This window comes from Sminthopsis crassicaudata, chromosome 2 (assembly GCF_048593235.1).
Source record: "Sminthopsis crassicaudata isolate SCR6 chromosome 2, ASM4859323v1, whole genome shotgun sequence".
NCBI classification, from domain to species: domain Eukaryota; kingdom Metazoa; phylum Chordata; class Mammalia; order Dasyuromorphia; family Dasyuridae; genus Sminthopsis; species Sminthopsis crassicaudata.
This window is the reverse complement of record NC_133618.1, coordinates 412365043-412389305: the sequence shown is the minus strand read 5'-3', so window position 1 is coordinate 412389305 and position 24263 is coordinate 412365043. Positions and strand designations below refer to the sequence as shown.

Genomic DNA, 24263 nt, shown 5'->3' with positions numbered 1-24263 from the left:
CACGCTTCTGGGTCAGAGAGACTTTTCCACTAAGATCAGGATCTTGTCTGCCCCTGTTCGGGTACCAAAATGCCAAGGTCTGGGCTAGCTCTTCTGAAGGGCTCAGAATCAGTCCTTTTCAGGATAAGCAAAAGTCCTTGCCCCACATTGGGGGCCAAATTGTAAAGGTCCAATAGTCTCTAAGTTATCCTTCCAGACTGCCGTCTCAACTCAATCTCCCAACCAGACTCACTCTCCAGGCTCAATGCTGCTTCTTTTATCCTCCCAGAGAATGGGCCTGTGAGAACTCAACAGGGCCTGTGAGAACTCCCACAGCCAATGAACTTGCTCCTTTTAAAGGTATAAACTCCTCTAAATATGTAAAATCCTCTTCAGAAGTCCAAAGGTATAAACTCCCCTTAAAGGCCTGAACCAAAGGATGAATTCTGAGCTAGAGAATTGTTTAGATAACCTGAGTTATCACCTTGTAATCCTAACAGGTAAGTCCATTAGTTTATGAATCATTGGAAAGGTGCTATGGGCTGACAATGAACTGTGATGGGAAGAATGAAAAAATGGAATGGCCTGAATTTGTGGTTGCTTTGTTTATATTGTCAAATTTTTTCCCCATTTTCTATTGATATAAATAATTACTTTCCCTTATTAAAATTAGTTGAATAAAAATAGTTTAATATTACCAAAACTTGGTAAAATTCCTCTAGTCATTGAAAAAGAGATTAAGCAATAAGATAAACAGGTCTTTAAATTTCAACTATAAAATCTCTAAAAGTCTTAAAGGAAACAACTGTGACTCTTCACAAGATGTAACCTTCATAATAACTCAAGTCAACTTCTCCCAGTTGTAAAGGTTAGAATAAGGAGGTGAGAGAAATATGCCAAATTTCTAATCTTTGGAATATAAAAGGGATAACATATAAGTACATTTAAAAAAAAACTTAAAAGGAATAATATGGCACATGTCCCTCTATTTAAGAATAACCATTAGGGAATTAGAAAATGTCAGAAACACTTTATCTTGTTATAAACCTCAGACAACAAGAATAATATTAAATGATCCTTGAGAATTATATCCAGATTTGAAAACAAAAAAAAATTGTTAATATAAATTGAGATGGGAATAAAAATTAGAGAAGTCTCTGGGTTATATTTCATAGTTTTACACTCATTCAACTTTTACAGCCATAAAGGAAAGGAAGAGTAGATACAAATGAGGGAGTCATGTAAAAGAATCACTTTGAAAAACTAAAGAACTCTGGTTAAGGTATTTATTACAGATAATTATGTATGTTTATCATGTCTTGGCTGATAGATAATAGTCCAGAGGTACAAAATAACACATACCTTTTCAGTTGTAGCCATTTTTTAATTTGTTTTGCTTAACTATTTGTTATAAGAGAGGACTCCTTTGGGGGAATTACTAGGGACAAAGGGAGGGAACAGAGATTTTTTTTAAAAAGAAAGAAATAAACATCAAAAATATTTATACAACAAACAAAAATATTTAAACAAACAAAAGAAAAGAAAATGAAATAAAGAGATAGTCAAGATGAAAAGAATACTAGCTTTGGACAAAAAAGATCTTGTTCTATCTCTGGCATTATATCTGAGAGACCTTGGACAAGTCACCTGATCTTCCTAGAATTTAGTTTTCTCATCTATATAATATAAAGATAGCAATATATGGACTCTCAATTCTTTGGCAGCTCTAAATCTATGAACATAGTAGGAAACAAAAAATAGAATAATTTTGTTACCAACTTAATCAAATATATTTGATTAATATATGCTTAATCAAAACAAAAACAAAAATAAAACCTCCAAAAGTGGTGTACATAGTAGAAATAGTTTCATATACAATCCTTTTTTGGTGATTTCTGTATACTGAAATATGTGTTTATTAATTGTTAATTTCATAATAAAATGTAAAAAAAAATAAACATAGATATCTATGTGTCTCAAGTAATAAAGTGGGAATATTTGAAATTAGGTCTTCTTACTCCAAATCCAGCATTCTTAATTGTTCATTTTTCTTTTCCCATCTAAAATATATTGGAGGAGGGCATAAAATTCTGCCAAGTACTCCTCTTTCCTTTGATACTCCCATAGACACTAGGGAAATTATAGAAATTTGTATTAAGGATTTATATTAATGCAAGTAAATAAAATTCATGCCAATATTTACATAATGATACTGAAGATATAAAGGAAAAGATGAGATAGAAAATGTGAATAAAATGACACACTCTTATTTTCAAATGATAAGTATTTTAAATATGGGCAGCTGGGTGAAACAGTGATAAAGTGCTGAGCTTAGACTCAATAAGATACATTCTCCTGAGTTCAAGTCTAGTAGTCTCAGTTATTAGCTATGATCCTGTATAAATCTTTTAACCCTATTTGTTTCACTTTCTTCATCTATAAAATGAGCTGAAGAAAGCAATGATAAATCATTCCAGTATCTTTGTTAAGAAAATACCAAATGGGGTCACTAAGAGTCGAACACAGCTGAACAACAATAATTTTAGACTTGAAAGATAAACAAATAATACCTTACATGAGAAAATAGAGAATTGATGACGACTAGTGACTTGACCAGTGTTTTGCCACTGAAAGAGTCAGTGTCATTCCTAATATAGCACGTTGTCATTGAACCAACCTGCTGTGGAACCATTTATCACTCTCTCCCTCTTTTCAAAATGAATACTAGGCTTTGCAGGAAAGATTGTGATGGGGGTGGGGCATGGAGTGGTGACTATTTGAAACTGAAGAAGATAGCAATGGAGAAATAGTGAACAGGAACTGTGGCAACCAAAGAATAAGAGAGAAGACTCCAGAAGTCATGATGTTAAAAATAATGCAGATAATTTAGCTAATATTTTCTTGAAATGAAAATAAGAAATTTTTTGTATTTTCATACTAGTGGAACATATTTTAGATATGATGAAAATACCATATAAAGTCAATATCTGTGCTTAATAACATTAAAACATTAAGGCTTAAGAAATGAAAAAGAAGTTAAAGGTAATGTGGCCCAACCATCTAATTTTACAGAACAAAAGCTAAGGCCTAGAATGATTTTAGTAACTTGCCCAATGTTACACAAGAAGGTGTAGAGTTGAATCCTAGCACTAACCTTTTGCAGTTTGACTTCAAATCCAATATTCTTTCTAAGGCATTGCACTTCCTCCAAAAGGAGAAAGAAAAAAAAAAAACATGATAGTAAGAGACAGATTTTTTAATCTTTAAATCTATGGGACAATAGTATGATGAATCAGTGAACCTGGATTGAGGGAATATTGTCAGCCTGCCTTCAAATCAGGGTTCAAGTAGGGCATTAGACTTTTGGCACTTTTGGCTGCCTGCCTTGGGTCTCATTTTTAGACTTGCAATTATCCAAAATGGAATGAGAAGCCTAGATCTGAGGCTTTATATGTGTCATGAACCATGCATGGTGAATGCAGCAGAGTGTCCAAAGCCTTAATGCATGTATTGTAGGAGGAGGGAGGCTTCCACCTTAGAGAAGGGTCTGGTGGAGGAATGGCCTTTGATCCTAAGGAATGTAGCATTCCATTCATACAAAAGAAAGGGGCCAGTAATTACTCCCATAGGTCTGAGCCCTATACTAAGTGTTGTAAGTCTAGACAGGTGTCTGTCTATAAGCCTTGTTTGGAACCTCACAAAGAAAAGGAAAAGGCAAAGGAGCTTCAATGCTTCTTCTAAATATACTTGTGGTTTGAAAATAGTGATGTTAACTTCTGTTGCACAGCCTCCCTCCTCTCCTACAAGCTGGAATAATTTTTCATGTGATTATCAATTTGGATTTGAGCTTCAATGAAAAGTGAAGGCATTAAGGCAAGAATTCTCCTTGAAAATATCTAGTAATTATAGGTATTATTTCTATTCCCATCCCTAGGTCACATCTATCGTTCCTTATCCCTTGTGCTTCGCCATATGGGAAATAATGCCTTAAGCAAAGGCAGCAAGCTGAACTCAATCCTTTGGCAGTGTTTGGAAAATGCTAGAATGAAAAATGTGAGCAAGATTTAAAGAACATAATTAGCTACCTTACACATACACAAACTAGTTTTGACTTTTTCTGATCCAAACAAGCTTTATTTTGTTACATACAGGTACCAATATGGATGGCATGGGAGTAATTATTTTGTACCAGCAATATGTTGGCCTACAAAAGCCTCTTTAATTTGCCAGATTTACTACTCATTATCCTATTTGCAAATTGTGAATCTTTGCCATTAAATGAGATATCCCTGAAAGGTTTGGAGATTTCACATACTGAATACAATTCCAAGTATTTTTGGACAACAACCAAATGACCTACATATTATCCAAGTGACAAATTGGATGCTATCAACCAGAGATGGATAGCTAGCTGCCCTTGCTAACTATGAGATAATGTATATCATAGATCAAAAAGGTACATGGATGCAAATATCGTTTTCTAAAGACCTCACATGCAAAGAAAAGGGTGAACAATACAGAGATGGGAAAGAAAATGAGGCTTCCATAATAAAGCAAAAAATGGAAACAAGTCTCAAACTTCTTTAGAAAATTTACCAATAGTAAAAATAAACTATCTCTAATTTGTTCTATATAATGTAAACTCTTTAAATGGAAGGGACTGTTATTTTGTGTTGCTGTTACTGTAGTTGTTTTTGTTTTTCTTATAATATTCCTGTCTTTTAAATATCTAGGAGATGCCCTTGCACAGGGTAAATGTTATTAAAAATGTTGCTTAAATTAAGCTGAATATAGCTTGAGCCAATCTTCCATACCAGAAGAAAAGGAATGATTATGTGTGTAAGCCTCTTTACTGGGTGTTGTTGGACAAAAGGCAAGGTTGTTATTCCTAAAACTTTGTGGTTACTTCATAAGAAGCCAAACCATTGTTACAGGTTTAAGAAGAATTAGAATATAATAATGGAAAAAAGAGAACTCATGCATAATATCTAAAAAGAATAATAGCCAGAAGAATGTCAGAACATTTGTACTATTTTTTCACATCTATGCAAAAACCTTGTTTAATCTTTGGTCTGTGCTTTGGAATGCTGAAAAATATAAGGATCTACAAAGAGTATTACATTAGACTATGAATTTGAGAGAGACTACCTAGTTATAGCTTCAGTATGGAAGAACACCAAGAAGAACAAATGGCATTAATGAGATCTGGGTTCATTGCCAATAATTCCAGCCATGAGATGGATTCCTGTTACTGGATTAGTGTTGTAATTTGAAAACACAAAATATCTTAGTAATGGATAGCCATATCATAGTAAATAGCTGAGATACCAAGACTTCCAGTCTATGGAGTAGCACCAGGAAGTAACCAAGATCCTAAAAAGACAAAAAAATCTTTATTATTAGCAATTTAAAATAGAAATAGTTGGATCACAAAGCAAATAGAAGCAAATGAATACAGAAGGAATGAACCTAATGGAAATCCCAGCACAGTATCTAGGATATTGTAAGTGTTTAATAAATGTTTAATAATTAGTTAACTGTTTCTATCTGTACACTGCAACCAACAAGCTCTTTGCAGAGGAAATTCAAAGTGGATATGGACCTGCTGGACACAGGATAAATCTGAGTCCTGTACCATGGAATGTGGAAAATCACTAAGGCTACAGCTGTGTGAAGAAGGATGATATTTAAAATAATAAAGAAACTAAGTACATAGACATAGAGATTTTCAAGATATCAGGTATGTGGCATGTTGTCACTTGTGAAATAATTCAGGCTCAAATGCAAAAAAAGGCATTTTGATGAGATTTACACACTCAGTGGGTAGACCAAGCTCCCTAAAGAAGTCAGCTGCCCAGAAAAGCAAGACAAATATTTTTATAGAGTAAATGGTGCTGATTCCATCACAAGATATGTAAATGTTGAGATTAAAGGAGAAGTTTGTTAACAGGAGGAATTTCTAAAGCCTTGATGAAATTACACATATGATTACCTAGAATACATATAGAAAAGCCCACTTACGAGGGTATTAGTATATGGTAATGATATTTTAACAACATAAGTCCACCCAATGACAGCAAAGAAGGGAAACTGTGTAGGTGCCATGTCAGGGGAAAAATTTATTGAGGTTTGAAGTCCAAAGTCTTGTTCAGCATTCTGTTGATGCTACTTTCTTTTTGGTTGATTTCTATGTTACATTTTGTGGTTACCATTTTGTGGTAACCTAGAGATGTGCTTACACAATGTGCTGGCCTACTCATTGTTCTAGTGAACTATTATTGTTCTATTATATATTATAATATTTTCTATACACACACACACACACACACACACACACACACACACACACACACACACACATATATATATACATTATGATTAAATATTCAGAGCTCTGGTTTGGAGCCAGATTTGGGCTGGATTGGCAGGGCCAACAATGATAATCTCATTAAAATCACCTTCTTCATAGCTTCTATAGCTTACTGGAAACTGTAGAGAGATAGAGGTTATATGTGGTGCCTTTGTCTCAAATGTCACAGAAAGACTAATATGTCTTAGACTTTCATGGAGGAAAAAAGTCTGCTAGGCAAAGATCACATTCTTCAAGAAAAAAACAAAAACAAAACAAAAAAAAAGAACAATGAAACCCAACTCAAAAATAGGAAACTGAGGCAGATCTTTCAAAAATATTTGGCAGGATTATTTGTTTTATATAGTTAATTATTAATCTAATGTGTGATGTCCCTGGGGTGTGAGGGGTGAGCCTTATAGCATGCAGATTTCAACAAGTTTTAAGATGGCATTCTAGAAAGGGTGGTAAGGCATTGATAGAATACCTGTAAAATAATATAGATTTATAATGCATCAAAACTGGAGAACATATTATATATTGTACATTATGTAAAAAAAATGTGATCATTATATGTAATGTCTTAATCTGCAAGTATTATTTTCTTTATTTGCATATACAACTATAGTATTTAATGCTAGCATTATTATTCATCCTTCTCTCAAAAATCATGAAGGTATGAATGCATGGTAAAGATTGCTTACTTTAAATGTTAGAAACTCCCAAAGAAAAGTGCATAGATGAAATAGAAGTTCTCTTAGAGTAGGACTGTTTTTGTTCTTGTCATTATACCCTCAGAGTTTAGTATAATATCTTACACAGATAAGCAAAGATTTAATAAAAATGTATGCTGGATTAAATTGAAAGGAATGGAGAGGAATGTCGTAGAGTAGGAGCCATGGCAACTGGAAAAGAACAGAACTCTGGAGATTTTCCCCTTTATTTTGCACTATGAAAATGGCATTTAAATGTTGAAGAACTTTAAAGATTCAAATTTATATGAATCTCTCTTGAGAAAGTAGTGGACCAGGTAGGCTTGTAAATGAGTCAGGAGATAATAATAGGAAGCTAAAGATTAACATAGAGAAATTCCACCTTTTTCAGGATAAAGCAGGCTCAAATAACACTTGGTGGTAGGGGATATATACATGGACAGTAAATGACAATGGTACTTATACATTTTGAGATAAATGGCTGCTATTTTAGGAGTCAGTTTGAATTTCCTTCCTTTAGTAAAATTATTCTATATTTGTAACATTGAAAACTGGATAGTTGCTATAGTCAATTTTAATTGGGAGATAAATACCATAGCTACAGTTTCCCAGATATCCTTATTGGAATCTACAAGTCAAAAGAAAGAGAAAGTGCCCCTCCTTTCTCCAATATACCTGGATACTTCATATCATAAAAAGTCTAATCCTTAAAAAAGTTACACGAATGTTATATAAATATCATGATGATTATATGATGGTTATGTATTATTCTTATAATTGATATAGTACAATTCTGAGATTGTAGGATTGTGGTATGGAATCATTGACTCTTAAAAATTATACCAACTGAAGAAAAGTCAAAGTAGTTCTTTACCAAGTTGGAAAGACTATTGAGTATGGCCCTGGTCACAAAGATATATCCCTGTTATCTAAGAGCCAACTTAGTTAAAATCAGAGATAGATATACACAGAAGTTTATTATTATTATTTTGCCTGTCTTGGAGACTATCAACCAAAGCACAGAATGGGGTGGTAGCAAGAGCACTAGTGTTAAAATGAGATGACTTGGATTTTAATTTTGGCTCTTCAGGTCATTAGTTGTTTCACTTTGAGCAAATAATTTAACCTCTCTAAATCTTCTTAGGCATGGGAAAGGGGAAAAGGAGGAAGGTAAGTAACTGGACTACAGGATATCACAGTTTCTTTCTAACTCTAAATTTAAATCATAAGGTGTTTTGTAATATAATTAGTATTCCAGTCACACTATTATTGTAGAAATGAATAATAAAAATATACTGGGAGTCAAAAAGATTTGGGTTTTGCTAGTACAAAAACTAGTAAAAAGTAATAATATATTCTAGTTAGTATGTTCAACTGCAAGATGTCTCCTTGCCTCTCTCTTTTAATGAAATCTCTGATCATTGTATTCTTCAACTATAAAATCTTTAATGGTACCACATTTGCTATAATACAGCTTTGTAGCCAAAGATCTCCAGAAGAGATATTCTTGACTTTATTTACTTGTTTTTGTTTGTTTGTTTGTTTGTTTACTTGTTTGTTTAAGACTATGGACTGCCTTAGCATGAGGAATAATAAGGCATAAAATAAAATTCATATGATGATAAAAGAATCCAATTATATTAGTTTTTTTTTAGTTCACTGTAACCAAAGTAGGAACCCCTACTACATTAACTCATCTTTCCATGCTTATCTAGCATCTTCCTTTTCTCATACTTAATATTAAACTGAAACCAGACTAATTACCATTCTGTAAGCATCTCCTACCTTTTCCATCCTCTATATTCTGTGATCATTTTATCCTCTATTACCAAATTGTTATTTACTTTCCAACTATTCTAAAAGTCTTAGTTTTCATTCTTCCTCCTCCTTAAAGCATTACCTCAATATCATTCCTACTGAGGACATGGTCAAAACGTCTTCATGCTAATTAGTGAACAGAGCATTGACTTTAAAACCAGAGTCCCACACAAATTAAGTCCAATAATCCTTAGATTGTCTCTCCTAGATCTATTTTCCAGGTCAGTTGTTTTTTCTAGGAGGTATTTCATATTTTCTTCTATTTTTTCACTTTTTGTTTTTGTTTGACTGATTCTTGAAGTCTTACTGAATCATTCAATCCATTTGCTCAATTCTAATTTTTAGTGTATTATTTTCTTCAATTATCTTTTTTAACTCCTTTTGCAACTGGACAATTAAATTTTTTTTTGTTCATTGCATTCTTTTCCCATATTTTCCATTTCTTCTTGCAATTATCTCATTTCATTTCTCCATTTTTCTTCTAACTCTCTTTTAAGATCCTTTATTCAATCTTCAAAGAAAGCCTTGTGAAATGGGGATCAGCTCATGTCTCTCTTTGGGGCTTCTTCTGGATTTGCTTTAGGAACCTTAAGATTTGAGGTCTATTCTTCTCTCTCTCCATAAAAGCTATGTATGGTGAGAGTTCTTTTTTGTTTTTTATTCATTTTTTAAGGCTTGAAGTCTGTTTAATGCAAAAAAGGGACAGCTGCTTTAATTTGCCTTGAGGCAGTTCTGTTGATTGGTTTCCAGTGTTGGGTAATGGTGGCTAAGTCCAGCATTCTTCAGTGGCTCAATGATTTACAATTTGTCCTTTACCAAAGGCAAATCTGCCAAACCACCTGGTTGCAACCAGGACAGAGTGGCCTAAGTGATTCCCAAAATAGTTCCAGGTATGTGGAAAGCTACAATGCTCTGACTCTCTACTCCAGCCATGGTCTCCCTATGCCTGTGGTCTGGGTTTGGCAGACTATCCCTCTACCCAATTGAAACAGACTTGTTCTGAAGTTCTTCTAAGGTATCTTCTTCTAGAAATGTGTTGTACTCCAAACATTTATGGATTTTTTGACTTTAAAACCAGTTTAGAAGCTTAATCTTCTATTGACTTGAGAGAAGGTTAGAGGAGGTTATAGACTGTAGAGAGTCATGTTTGCTCTCCACCATCTTGGTTCTGCCTTAAAACAACTCTGAAGTACCATTTCACACATATCAGATTAGCTAATATAGCCAAAGAAGAAAATGATAAATATTGGACAGGATGTGGAAAAATTGAGATTTTATTACACTGTTGGTAAAATTGTAAACTGATTCAAACATTCTGTAGTGTAATTTGGACCTCTTTCCAAAAGGCATAAAACCATATATACAAACATACATTCTCTTTGATCAAGCAGTACTACTACTACTTACACATGCTCCTATTTTCTCTCTCTCTGCCCCTTCACACACACACACATACACACACACATACACACACACACACACACACACACACACAATACAAACATAAGTTAAAAAAAAAAAGAACTCTATGTCCAAAAATATTTACAGCAATTCTTTTAGTAATGGCAAAAAAAAGTTATGATATATGATGGTTATGAAATATAATTGTTCTCTAAGAAGTGATAAGTAGGATGCTCTCAGAAAAAATGTGGAAAGATGTAAGGGTCCTTTAAATGGGTGGGCACAGCGCAACAGGAGATTGAGTGTCCCAGGAAGTAATCTCTGTGAATATAGGACTGTCCTGTGGGTGGGATCCTGGCCATATTGAGATAGCTTTGTAATGGGTGATGGCTTTCTTGCTGGTTGGCTGTGTGTGTGACCTCACAGGCCCTTTATAAGCCCACTGCAGACAGCAGTTGCTCTTTTAACCTGGCTCCCTAACCTGGGGTAGCTGAGCCAAGCCAAGCTGATGGATAGCCGAGAGGTAAGGAGTTTGGTAGTGAACACATGGGTCTTCAGACCAGGTGTTCACTAAGGAGTTAACAAGTCAGGGCATTAAGTCAGGGAATTATGTGAGTAGGTATAATAAAGGCTTTTAAGATTACATGTGGCTGTTCTTGAGTGTGCTACTGGTTATTAAACTATAGATTCAAGAAATCATGGCCAGAGACCTTTGAAGGCCTCAGAGGAGGTGAGCCGGGTAGAGTTGACACTGCAAAGGTCAGTGGTCAAAGGTACTCTGTTGGGCCTTGGACAGACTGGTAATAGTAACTGCCAGAAGGGCATGTTACAGAAAGATGTATGAACTGTTGCAGAGCAAAATCCGTAGAATCAGGAGTATAATATTGAGTAATGATCAATTGTGAATGACTTAGCTCTTCTCAACAGTATAATCATTCCAGATAATTATGAAAGATTTGTGGTAAAAATGCTATCCATCTCCAAAGAAAGAACTGATAGAATCTGAAGGCAGATGGAAGCATACTTTTTTTTTTTTAAAGAAATTCTTTATATTTGCTTGTTTTGGTCTTAGATTTCTCCATAATTAATATGGAAATATTTTGCATGACTGCACATGTATAATCTCTATCATTTTTTTTTACTGTTTCAAGGAGCCTGGTGAAGGAAGAGGGAGAATTTGTAACTCAGAATTTTTTAAAAATCAAATGTTAAAAATGTTTTACATGTAATTGAGGGGGGGAAATAAATATCCCATAAATATTTTTTTAAAAGAAAATGAGTGGGTTGGATGATGTCTAAGATATCTTCTATTCATGCTTGTTCCCTTCCCTTCCTCTAACTGAGTCTAACTCAGAGTAGTCATTTAATAAAGTTATAATAATTGCCTTAGGGATTACTTTTTCTTCCATAGAGATTTTGTAGAAAGATGCATTAAATGCATATAGTGCAAAATGACACAAAATAGTTAAAAATTATATTGGTCAAGGGATACCCTTTTAAAGACCCAATGAAGGAATAGCTTAGCAGACAATTAAATTGGTTGTTAACTTTAGAAAATGGAAAGCAAGTCCGTGAACTAGTATGACAAAATATGAACAAATTTGTTGTTAAATAAATTTGATAAAATTTAATAAATTTAAAAACTCTGATTTTCCTATACCACTGAGACTTTTCATAGAAATTTTGTTGAACTCTAGGGAAAAATTCAGTGTCAGTGAGAAATGAATATGGATAGCAAATTTCTTACTTAACATCTGTTCTTTTACCATTGATATCATCTGGGACCAAAGAAATGAGACAGATTTACCCATTAACAATATTTTCAATTTCCACAGCAACAGAGTAGGTCAGGATACCTTCTTCTATAGCCATGCCTTTGTCCTCATAGCTTTCTTGGGAGGGACATAATATAATTAGACTCATTATGCAGATGCAAAAATCAAGGCTTAAAGATCAAGGTCAGAAAGATTTAATGCTTGGTTAGTTCTCATTATCCTAAAGTCCAGCTTTAATTCCGACCTTTAGCAAAAAATGTAAATGAACTCTGAAAAACCCTTATAGAGTAATTAATTTCAATCTGAAAAGAACATTAAATATCCCCATTCCAACCCCTTCATTTTACAGATGAGGAAATGAAGCCAAAACATGCAAAATGTTTGATTCAAAGAAAGAAAAATAGTAACTAACAGAGTCAAGATCAGAATCTAGATTCTCTAGCTATGAATCTAGTAGTCTTTCAATTACAGAATGATTCTCCTCACATTTTCCCTTCCTTTTTTCTGATATATTATGTCATTTTTTCACCTTTTACTCCCAGAGTTTCCACTGAAATAATTCATCCAAATCTACCATTCTCAGGGCAATACCATTTAAATAAATAATTTTCTGCTCCTCATATCAAATTTGTCCATGTTTTATCTCATTCACTCAAGGGTCTGATTTCTGTTTGTAAAGTAACAACCAATTTAATTACCTACTAAGTTGTTTTTTTAACTGGATCTCAACAATGCACTCCTTTGACCAGTGTAGTATTTTACTATTCTATGCTATCTTGAACTATATGTCACTTGTCTTTTTACTATTTCACTGTGGAGGAACAATTCATCCCTCAATCAATTTATTGACTACTATCCATTAAGTATAGTGGGAAGGGAAGGAGGACAGGGAGAGAATAATCATTCATTAAGTGCATACTACATGAAATGCACATTGTTAGGCATTTTAAAAAATATATTATTTGATGCTCAGAACAATTGTGAAAGATAATTACTATTATTGTTTGCATTTCAGTTGGGAAATTGAAGTAGACAGAGACTATGTGATTAGCCCAGCATCATAAAGCTAGAAAGTGTCTGAGGTTGGATTTTACTTATTAACTAGAGTCTTCCTGAATTCAAATTCATCCCTTATGCCACCTAAATCTTAGGTATTTAAAAACAAACAAAAAACATTATCACCACCACTAAAATGAAACAGTTTCTGCTTAATGAAATTTATATTCAAATGGTTATTTAGGTCTCCTTTAAATACTATAGGCATTCTCCTGATAGTTTTAAAAAGATTTCATTTAATAAAATATTTACAGATAAATCTATAATTTAAAACAGATATTTAAAATGAATAATAATGCCATTCTTAGGCATGTGCAATTTTTTACCCTCACTATGTGACTATTCTCTTTCATTGTATAGTCATAAATATCCTAATTAATTTTTGTCTCTTTTAATATGAAATTTATTGTTGACTATATATTGCAGTTTAGTTATTGTCACCATCCTTCTTTCAGTGATCTATGGGTCTACTACAATTTTACTTTTTCTGATAATGTGGCATTTTGTGATTTCAAAGCATAAAAAGTTATTAAGAGAATATTGGTTGGTCAAATAACAGACTTTTATGGTAGTAATTTGAAATTATGAACAGCATTCCATACTTTCTCAAGTATGACTTAGATCCATTTCTATCACCTATTTAATCTACGGTATAGTTTTTTTGGCTGACTATAATCCAGTTCAAACCTCTCCAAGATTTTGCATTCTGATGAACTGAACATACCTTACCTAACTTAACTGAAAACATTAAAATGAATATTATGCCTTCATGATCAAATGATCAGAGAACAATTTTGTATTAAAATTTGCAGTATTGATTATGACCAAGATACTTGGAGTTCTGGAAGATAAACTATAAACCAAAGTAATTAGGAAAACTTTAAATGAATGATTAGACTTGTGCTGAGTTTGCAGTAGGAATAATTTTAGATTGCTAGGTGTAAGGAGAGAACATCCGAAAAAGAGGAAGCAGAATAAATAAAGGTGAGACTGTGCATGACCTACTTAGGGCATTTTTAGATGATAGTTTAGTCAGTCAGCCAGAAAGAATTTATTAAAAATTTACTATATAAAGCATTTTGCCAAGCATTGGTGATACAAAGAAAGTAAAAAATGTAGCACTTGTCATCATGGAATATACATTCTAATGAGGCATTATCAATAATTAGGGACAGATAACTTTTGTCCTGTCTTTGTACTCTGATGGGGCTGAAAGAGAAAGTGAAACTGAGAATTTTACACAACAATCCCTCGTCTAAGTCCAATTTCTGTCCAAGTCATCACCATGTAACTGGACATCAAAAACAAAGGATGAACATACAAGATACACATAAAGTAGATGGGGAGGAATCTGAGAGGGGAAAGTGTTAGTAGCTGGTTGGGGCTGAAGACAGAGGTTTGATAGTGTACTTCAGAAGGTAACATTTTGATTGATTTTTAAAAGCAGTCAAAGAAACTAAGCAGCAAAATGAGAATTCTGGGCAGGGTCATAGCCAGTATAAAGGCCCAGAGAGTAGAGATTCTGTGAAATATTTGAGGAACTGGAAGTAGGCTATTTTATTCATATTGTAGATGGAGTATGTGTAAAGGGAGCAAAGTGTAGAGAGAATAAAGTGAAACAACATTAGAAAAGGAAAAAGGAGCTAGACTATAAAGTACTTAAAATTTCAAACAGAACACTTAATATTTGTTCCTGAAAATATAGGGAGCCAAAATATTTCATTAAGAAAGTTGTGGCAGTTTCAGAAATCAACTTGGTTGATGAGTGGAGAGTTTATTTATGACAAAAGAATTTCTGGCTCAGACTTTTTTTATTTTGCTGCTACTATGATAACAGAAATACTATAATGGAAAGAAAACTCTGGCTTCTATTTCTTGCCACCATTATGATAAAAAGAAAACATTGCTCCAGTCTCTTATGTTATGCCTCTAAACATTGTTCCTGAAAACTCAAAAATCACATAACCTGCAAAAATCAAGCCTGGGAATGAAGCCATAGTTCTTGTTTTGACCAGCTGGCAGGTGTCCTTATATTCTCCCTTCTGTTATTTATTTCTAGACATGTATCCTCTTATCTTACCATCTTGCTTTCAGTAAAATTCTATATTCTGTCCTACTTATGTATTAACATTCAATTCAAGGTTGCTGAAGGTGATGCTCTAAGATATAACTTTTTCTACAGTGATCCTCACTTTGAGCTTAAATAAACTATGTAGACAGCCAAGTCTATTTGTTGACTTGGTGAGTAGAAATAGCATCCAATCAAAGGACCTAGTGAATATTTTAAAATCAGATTTGGAAGTCAGATTGGCAGTTGGAAAAAGACTTGAAACAGAGTCCAGTTAGAAAGCAAAACCGGTAGTCTTGGATAAAAATGATAAAGACCTGAACTAAAGTTGTAGCTATTTAAATGAAAGGAGGGTGAGTATACAAAATATTGTGTAAAGTTTTGAAAAACAAAATTTGGAAATGTGATGAATAAAAGGGGTAAGACTAAGGAGTAAAGAATGGCACAAAGGTTTAGAGGTTGAGTGACTGGAAGGATTGAAAAATAATAGGGAATTTCTGAAGGTTTAAAGAAAGTATAAGTTCTACTTGGGACATGCTGAGTTTGAGATGTCCCCGAAGCAATTGGAAATATGTGACTTTAGCTCAAGAGAGAGATTAGGTCAAGACAGATAAAACTGGAAATCATTTGCTTAGAATTCTAAATTGAGACCATAAAACCAAGTAGTGATATTACTATGTCAGAAAGTATAATATAAAAGGAGGTGTCCCAGGAAAGAATAGTAGAGGATACCCACATTGAGTGGATGCTCAATAAAATTAAAAAGTGATGCTGAGAAGGTATATTAGTAGTTTGGAGATTCAGGAAAGAGAAATACACAAAAACCTAAAACCAGAAAGTATACAGAAGAAAAAAAAAAGAGATGTGTCTTGTCAAAGGTTTCAAAGAGGTCAAGGACAATTAGGATTGGTGAAATACCATTAGATTTGATAGGTGAGAGATCACTGGTAACCTTAGAGAAGAAAGTTCATTTCACTGAAAAGTTCAGAAGTCAAATTGAAGAGAATTTAGTAGAAGGGAAAGGTTGAGAAAGTAGTGGCATCAAATATATACTGCTTTATCAGTGTAAGCAGTGTATGTTAGGGCATAAGATAGCCAAGACTTGCCAGGAAAAGTTGTAGAATGCCTTAAATGTCAGCTAGTGGAGTTCAGAGGGCTTTCACTTTAGAACAAATTGTGTGAGCAGGATAATTAAAACAAATAAACAACAATAACAAAAAACATGTGGACAGGAAGGTGATTGTAATGGGCAGAGAACTTGGCCTGGATTCAGGAAGGCTCATCTTACAGAATTTACATCTAGTCTCAGACACTCACTAGCTGTCTTCCCATGGACAAGTCTTAATCCTCTTTTATCATTTTCTTATTTTTAAAATTCAGTGGAGATGGAAATACAAAAACACTCTAGTATCTTTGTTAAAAAAAAAAAAACCAAATGGGATCATTATGACATGACTAAAATGACTGAAGGAACACCTAGTTGTGCCTCCTCTTCAAAAATTTTGTGCACAGTGGGAGTAAAATCACATAATTTGAAACCATAGTGCTAAATGAAAGTCTCTAACTTTAGGATGAAAATTTATTTTCTTATATCTGTTTATTTCAGATGTGTTGCTAACAAAACTGTCTATGCAACTACCAGTAACATATGCTAGAGTAATTTTGAAAGGGTTGAAGCAAGTAGAAAATAGACAAACTAAAATGGCAAGGCATTATTATTTGTATCTTCTCAATCTACAACTTTCATCTAGGAGGAGATTTCAGACTAACTTTTAGTAACAAGATGAAAAAAGGATATCAGTAAACTAGTAGTCCAAATTTAAAAAATACTAATTATCTTAATATTTAATATCAAATAGATTTAGTATTTGGTTATGCTCCTTGGCTTTACTGAGACGTATTGGAAAGAATGTAAAATACTTTTAACCTTTTTTGATACTGACTCAAAAACAATCATTTTCAGAGTTCATACTAAGAATCTATGAATTAGATATGTGCTAAGAGAGAGTCAAAGACATATTTATTACTGTTTTTGATTTGGTGATCCTATAGATGATAAATCAATTTTTGATAATAAAATATGAAGTAAGGCTAACAAACTACTTCAAACAATAGCAGAAGCAGCAGAAGCAACAAAAGTTAGCAATTCTATAGCATTAATATGTTTCATCTCATTTGATCTTCAAACAACTCTGTGAAGTAGGGGCTATTATTTTCCCCATTTTAAATATATGAACTGAGCCTGATTAAAATGATTTGTCTAGGACCACAACTTACAATTTTTTATGGTGGCTACAACATTACACCTCTGCAAAATATAAGGCTGGAGATATCAGGTTTAATAAGTGAACCTGATGGTTTAAGGAAATTAATGAGTAATAATTATCTATTTGTAGACCCAGCATTGAGCAGTGTTTGGCATGTGTTTGATACTTTATTCCTCTCTTTTTTCCAATCTTTACTTGCTAGAGGATAAAGCAAAATCTTAAGAAAGATGAATTGATTATCTGTAAACTGTGGTGAAGGGTGGAAGGCCAAAAGACAGATTGAAACTGAATGAATTTCTCAGCATTTCTATAATCACCAAAGACATTGAAACCACAATATTTAGATTCTAATATTTTAGTTCCTAATATCCTATTTGAAGACTCAGAAATGTCAATTAAAAAGATGTAACTTGGTAGGGTGTCAGTATCCATACAAATATAGATAAAGGAAAACTGTTCTGGGTACAATGAAATCTTAAAAAAATAAGGGAATATTTTAGAAGATAGACCAGAAAGAGTAATATGCAAAATATTTTTTTATAAAAACAGATTTTATTACTAGCCTCCCCCCCAAAAAAAATAAGAGAGAAGCAATAACTAGTGACATGCATGTCTACTTAATGTAATCAAGGCATCCCAAAAATTATACTGCAGTTTAAACTTATTAAAGCTTAAAGTTGCACTAAGCCTTTTGGGAAAGTCTATATTAGGCAAGAGATAAATAACTGGGAAATGAGATTGTCTACCTATATTGTGAGGGGGTAGAGAATAATGGATAACATACCTGAATGTTTCCTTGAAAGTCCTTTCAAATAAAAATCTTAAGAGAAAAGGATCTACCATATTGGTTATAATCTTAGTTGAAAAAAAATGGCGCAGATGATAGAATTTTAATTGGAGTCAGAAAGGCCTAGTATGAAATCCCAGAACAAACAATTGCTAGCTACCTTAGACAATGATGAACAAGTTCTTTAAATCATTCAACTCACTTTTACTAAACACTGTTTGTCACGTACCTTGTTGGAATACAAAGAAAAACAAAGCAATAATAGTTCTTATCTTCAAGGATTCTATATTTCAACACAGGAGGATATTATCATGATATATGCAAGACATATACAAAGCAGATAGAAGGTAATATGAGAGAGGGAAACTCTAGTATATGAGATTCAGAAAAGCATCCTTTGGGAGATAAAATTTTAGTTGGGACTTAAAAGAAGTTTTAAAGAAGTGGAGGTAATGGGATAGACATAGGAGGAGAGGGAAAGTCAGTACAAAGACATAAGACTAAAGTCGAAATCATGTATTTAAAGTAGAATGTCTTTTATTTATTTTTTTTTCCCTGAGGCTGGGGTTAAGTGACTTGCCCAGGGTCACACAGCTAGGAAATGTTAAGTGTCTGAGACCAGATTTGAACTCCGGTCCTCCTGAATTCAAGGCTGTTGCTCTATCCACTGTGCCACCTAGCTGCCCCAAAGTAGAATGTCTTAATCAATATCCATGGACTCATTATGGCACCAATAGATGAATTTTGGCAATTCATGAACTTGAATGGGAAAAAAAATTTATATATCTTTATTTTTTATTTATGTTTATTTTCCTTTATAACCCTGTATATCTTATTTTATACATTTAATCACTATTATGAGAAGGGCACCATATGTTTCACCAAATTGCCAACGGATCTCATTACACAACAAATTTTACTAAGTCTTTTATTAGAGGTCAATGTAGCTAGATTTTAAAGGGTATCAAGGGTGCTTCATGGGTAGTTAAATATAAATAGGATCAAAAGCTGGGGAGGAATTATCTTGTGAAGAACTTTTGATATTAAACTAATGAGTTCATATCTGATCCTAAATAGGGACAATTGGATGGCTCAATGGATAAAACACTGGGTCTGGAGTCAGGAAGAGCTGAGTTCATACGTGATTCCAGATGGTTATTGGCTCTGTGACACTGGGCAACTCACTTAACTTTGTTTCCATTCATCTCCTTATCTGTAAAATGAGCTGGAAAATGAGATGGTAACCTACTACTATCTCTGCCAAGAAAATCCCATAGTCTACTCGGTCCTGAAGAATCAAAATGACTGATTAACTAAATAACAAAACGAGTAATATGCAGCTATATTATGAATAGGGGGAAAAGATTGTCAGATCTAGATCCATCCTTAAAAAAAATTGCTTAGCATCTAAGGATGGTGAATTACAATGGGGAAAGATGAATCTGAGAAGTCCATTAAAAGTTCATTACTATAGTTTAAAGGAGTTGAATTAGACTTGATAAAAAATTGAATTAGTGGCTGTGTTATGTAAAAAATAGGGACACATGTACATAAGTGTGAATGTGAATAATATCACACAGTTGACTGCCTATATATATATATATATATATATATATATATATATATATATATAAAGGCTCTAATTTATGAGATTAACAAATGTTATCTATAGGAAAGAACTGGTGTATTATTGGTATCCTGATCATATTGTGACTGGAAAGTAAGTCATCACTTTATTACCTTAGATAAGAAGAGAAACATATTTCCTGTTTCTGAACTATCTGTGTGAAATAACCAAATGGATAGAGATTTGACCCCATATGGAATTATATTCCTGACATTGATTTATAGATCATGGGATCCAGAATTCAGAATCTTTTTTATATTCACATATAAATCTGCCAGCAACCATCAAAGAATTATGCATATATCAGGAATATAATAAATACTGTGGTTGTTGAATTGGATTGCAAGTCTTTTCAATCCAAGGCAAAGAAAGTCAAAATAAAAGGCAGAGGAAGGGTAGACAATCCCTTGAACTTCTTACTTTTCATCGAGAGAACTATAGAAAAGAGAGACCCAAGTTGCCTCATTCTTAACTTCACTCATTTCTTATTTTTGGAAAAAAGGGAGCAACAGGAAAAGTTTCTTTGCTCCTCTCTTTCCCTTGTCCTGCAACTGTGTTCTTGTTGTTCAGTAGATTCAATTGTGTCCAATTCTTTGTGATCCCATGTCTTTTCTGGAACACACTGGAGTGATTTGTCATTTCCTTCTCCAGTTCATCTTACATATGAACAAACTGAGGCAAACAAGTTAAGTATCTTAATCAGGGTCACACAACTAGTAATTGTCTAAGACTAGATTTGAACTCAGGTCTTTCTGACTTCAGACCTGAAGCTGAATGCACTACACCATCTGGCTGTCCTATTTTATTTCTCTGGATATTCTTTCAGGAATAACTTAGATGGTAATTAATGAAACTTCAGAAAGTTGTAGGTATAAAAGGTGCAGATATAGGTATAGAAGAAATCCAATATCTGAGAACAGAAGTGGACAGGGTGATGGATAGCCTCTCTCTTTAGCCCTCTCCACTGAGCAACTCCAGGGAAACAATATAGAGTAGCCAGACATCTATGTTTGTCTAGGGCTTCTTCCAAGGAGAGTCTTAAGAACAGGTGAGTTAGACTACAGAATCCATTCTAAGAAGAACCTTATTCTCCAGTGTCACAGATGTTTTGGTCCAGGGGAACTACTATAGTCTTAGGCTACATATATGTTAGGAAATACCTAGATTTGAAGCTCAAAGTTTCAAAAGGCATGCATGCTGAATTCTTTCTGACTTTTTTCACTATCTTCCTTTTTTTTGGGCAACATAGCTCAAATGTAAATACATTTTGTATGACTTCACATGTATAGTTGATATATTGTTTTCCTTTTCAATTAGTGTGGGAAGGACTAGATAGAGGCAGAAATTTGGAATTCAAAATCAAAAAAATAAATAAATGTTAAAACATAATTTAATAATATATTTTAAAAGCAAAGCAAAAATACCATTGTAGTTTAGATATTTGTCAATTCTTGGTTTCTTTAAATATTCCCTACTTGGACTCTTTCAATTTGAGTCTCTTTTAAAAGAAGGGAAGAAAGATAGGAAGGAAGGAAGGAAAAAAATAATTCAATGTAGGATGTGTCAGCTTTGTTATTTAACAAAAAAAGTTTCACTTTTTCTACTTGCTTGCATAGTCAAAATTTTAAAATTTAATATCCTCATCTCTGAAAAACTAATCATTTTCAGTGGAAGAGATGGTGTGAATAGTACTATACAAATAGTTGACCGCTGGGTATATTGGATATAGTCATTGATGGAGAGCAGTTTCAGTCTTTCAGAATTTTTTTATAATATGAATAATGTTTTCTCTTTGATGAATTTTTGGCAAGAGAAGGTAGACAAAGTGATAGGCATCATTCCCTATAATTTTGACATCCTAATACCACAATTGAATATAAATCCCTAAAAACAATTTTCTGTTTACGTCCTTCTTAGACAGAAAATTGCCAGTGGTGATGCTTACAGAGATATTTTAACAAACACTTTTTACTATGCTCTCTTCATTTTCCCCTTCTTTTTCAGTTAAATGATCTGAAATTCTCTTCACCTAGTGAAAATGTTTTTCTGGTGTGATGTGGGGAAAAGGTTTTTAATCTCATTATCCTGTTATTCAATTGCCTTAAAGAAAGTGAATCATTAGTTGTAAATAAAATAAATATGATATTATGTGTGCAACTATAAAAAAAGATCATCTATATCCCAATCCTGTAAAGGTAACTGACTACAAACACCCAGTAAACATAATGTCAATGAAAAAAAAGATATTAGGAGAAGTGGATGAAAAAAAGCAGCCATCCCTATTATAGAAACCAAACAGTATAGCAAAAGAAAAATGTCTTTACCATTCTAATGAAGCTGATATTTCAGGAAAGGCAGCCCAAGCTGAACAGACTGCTTGACTGGCAGCTGATCTCTGCATACAGAGCCCTTTAAATTCCCAGTGATACCATTCTACCAGGCAATGTTTATAAACTCTTTTAATTCAGAAGCACACATGTGCATGTTAATATATACAATTCACATTCAGATATTGAAAGGGAAGAAGGGTAAACAGAAAAAAAATGTGATGGGAATAATTAAAATAAATGTGCTTTAGTAATTACAATTCAAATTGAACAATAAGTTCATTTATCTGGATAATGATTTTACTGATTTTCTCAAATTGTTTTGCTGAACCAACTCTATACTGAGTTATTTTAATACTTTTATTATTTTTAGGATAATAGTTTCTTGATTCAGATAAATTTGGGAATGCCACCCTTTGAAGCAGGTGACATAAATATACTCTAGTGGATTTAAGCCAAGAAGGCCCTTAAAAATAGTCTTACTAATCTTAATATGTGCCTTAAAATTCATTAAAATCTCAATTATATCTAGCTTCTTGTCACTTTCATAAAACATCATCTCTACAATCATCAACCAAAGAAATAAGGCACAACAATACTCCCTAGTACTCACTAGAGGGTAATAACTCAGCACAGTAATGAATTCTTGAGTCCTCATTACTCTCCACAGTACAGTATCAAAAACTTACTTTGTAATGGCAGGAGATTCTAAACCAGAAAAACTGGCAAAAACCCAATCAACAGAACACACTGTTATATCTATTATCCTCATAAAGTATTTATCTACCCCTTAATTTTCATGCCTCTGTAATCTACAATGGGTCTCAGAGCATTCATAAAGTTAGTGAAATTCAACAGTTACATGGGTAAGAAATGGGAATTCTTAAGCCTGTACAAATTCTCTTTTGGCTGTGCTTTATAGAGTTCATTAGATTTTTTCCCCTCTCTTCCTCTCTTCACTTCCCCATCCTTAACTCTCTTTATCTTTTGTTCCTTCCTTCCTTCCTTCCTTCCTTCCTTCCTTCCTTCCTTCCTTCCTTCCTTCCTTCCTTCCTTCCTTCCTTCCTTCCTTCCTTCCTTCCTTTCTTCCTTCCTTCCTTCTTTCCTTCATCTTAAAAGCAGAATAATAGTAAATCTAACAATAAAGTTTAGTGAGACTTGCTCAAGTCAGAACCCTTGAAGACAGAAGTTCTGTGTGAGAGTAAATGTGTCATGATCCCTGAGCTTCAGGAAGAGGAAGACAGTGGTCTTCCTATTTCTATTTAGCATAGCAGTCTCTTCTTACTTTGGAGGCCTGCAAACAGTAAACATGATCAGTAAAATTCAAAACCTTTGGACTGAATTGACTCTTACATTGTGAATACTGAGTTATATTGAGTGAGTAACTACACTCAACAAACTAGAATATTATAATTAATCTTAGAAATGAATGTAATAAGGATAATTGTTGATCTAGAAAAATCAACTTCACAAGTTCTGATAGAAAAAAATGTTGTTAGGAAGTAAAAAGCTCAATATTCAGGCAAAAGCTTCACTTCATAGCCCCAAAATGTGATGAAGATAAAGATTGTCAATTGTATTTAAAAAGAAATAGAGTCCAAGGCTAGGGAGATGAGAGTTTTATTGTATCTTTCTCTAATCATTATCACATTTGGAGTAATGTCTCTAGTCATTACATTTTAGAGAGGGTATTAATAAACTAGAAAGAATTTTTAGTGAGGCAATAAGGAAAATTAAGGGCTTCACCACAGGAAGATGGGTTAAAGGAACTTGGATTTCTTAGCCTGGACAATGGAGATTCAAGGATCTCTTTGGCAATCTCTGATCATGAAATTCTATAGAAGAAAATTTTATTTTAAGTGAAAATGAGTTCATATTATCAACTACCCAAAAATCAGACCAGTTTTACTTACTTTATACTGATAACTGATTCTTTATTCTTCCACTTTCTATATTAAGCCTTGTTCTATTAATAGATATTGTAATAGATATAATATCGGAAAAAAAAGTTGTTTCTTTTGTATCATTTTAATAATATAATTGGGGGGAGGAGGAAGAAAGGAGAAGGTCAAGCTATAAAAGCAGTTGCCACAACC

General features: G+C 33.4%; 1 protein-coding gene across 1 annotated transcript in view; it reads right to left on the bottom strand.

The window, feature by feature from the left end:
- Positions 1-24263, bottom strand: part of GABRG2 (gamma-aminobutyric acid type A receptor subunit gamma2) — a 138395-nt gene that overhangs the window by 35723 nt on the left and 78409 nt on the right. The window lies entirely within an intron of this gene.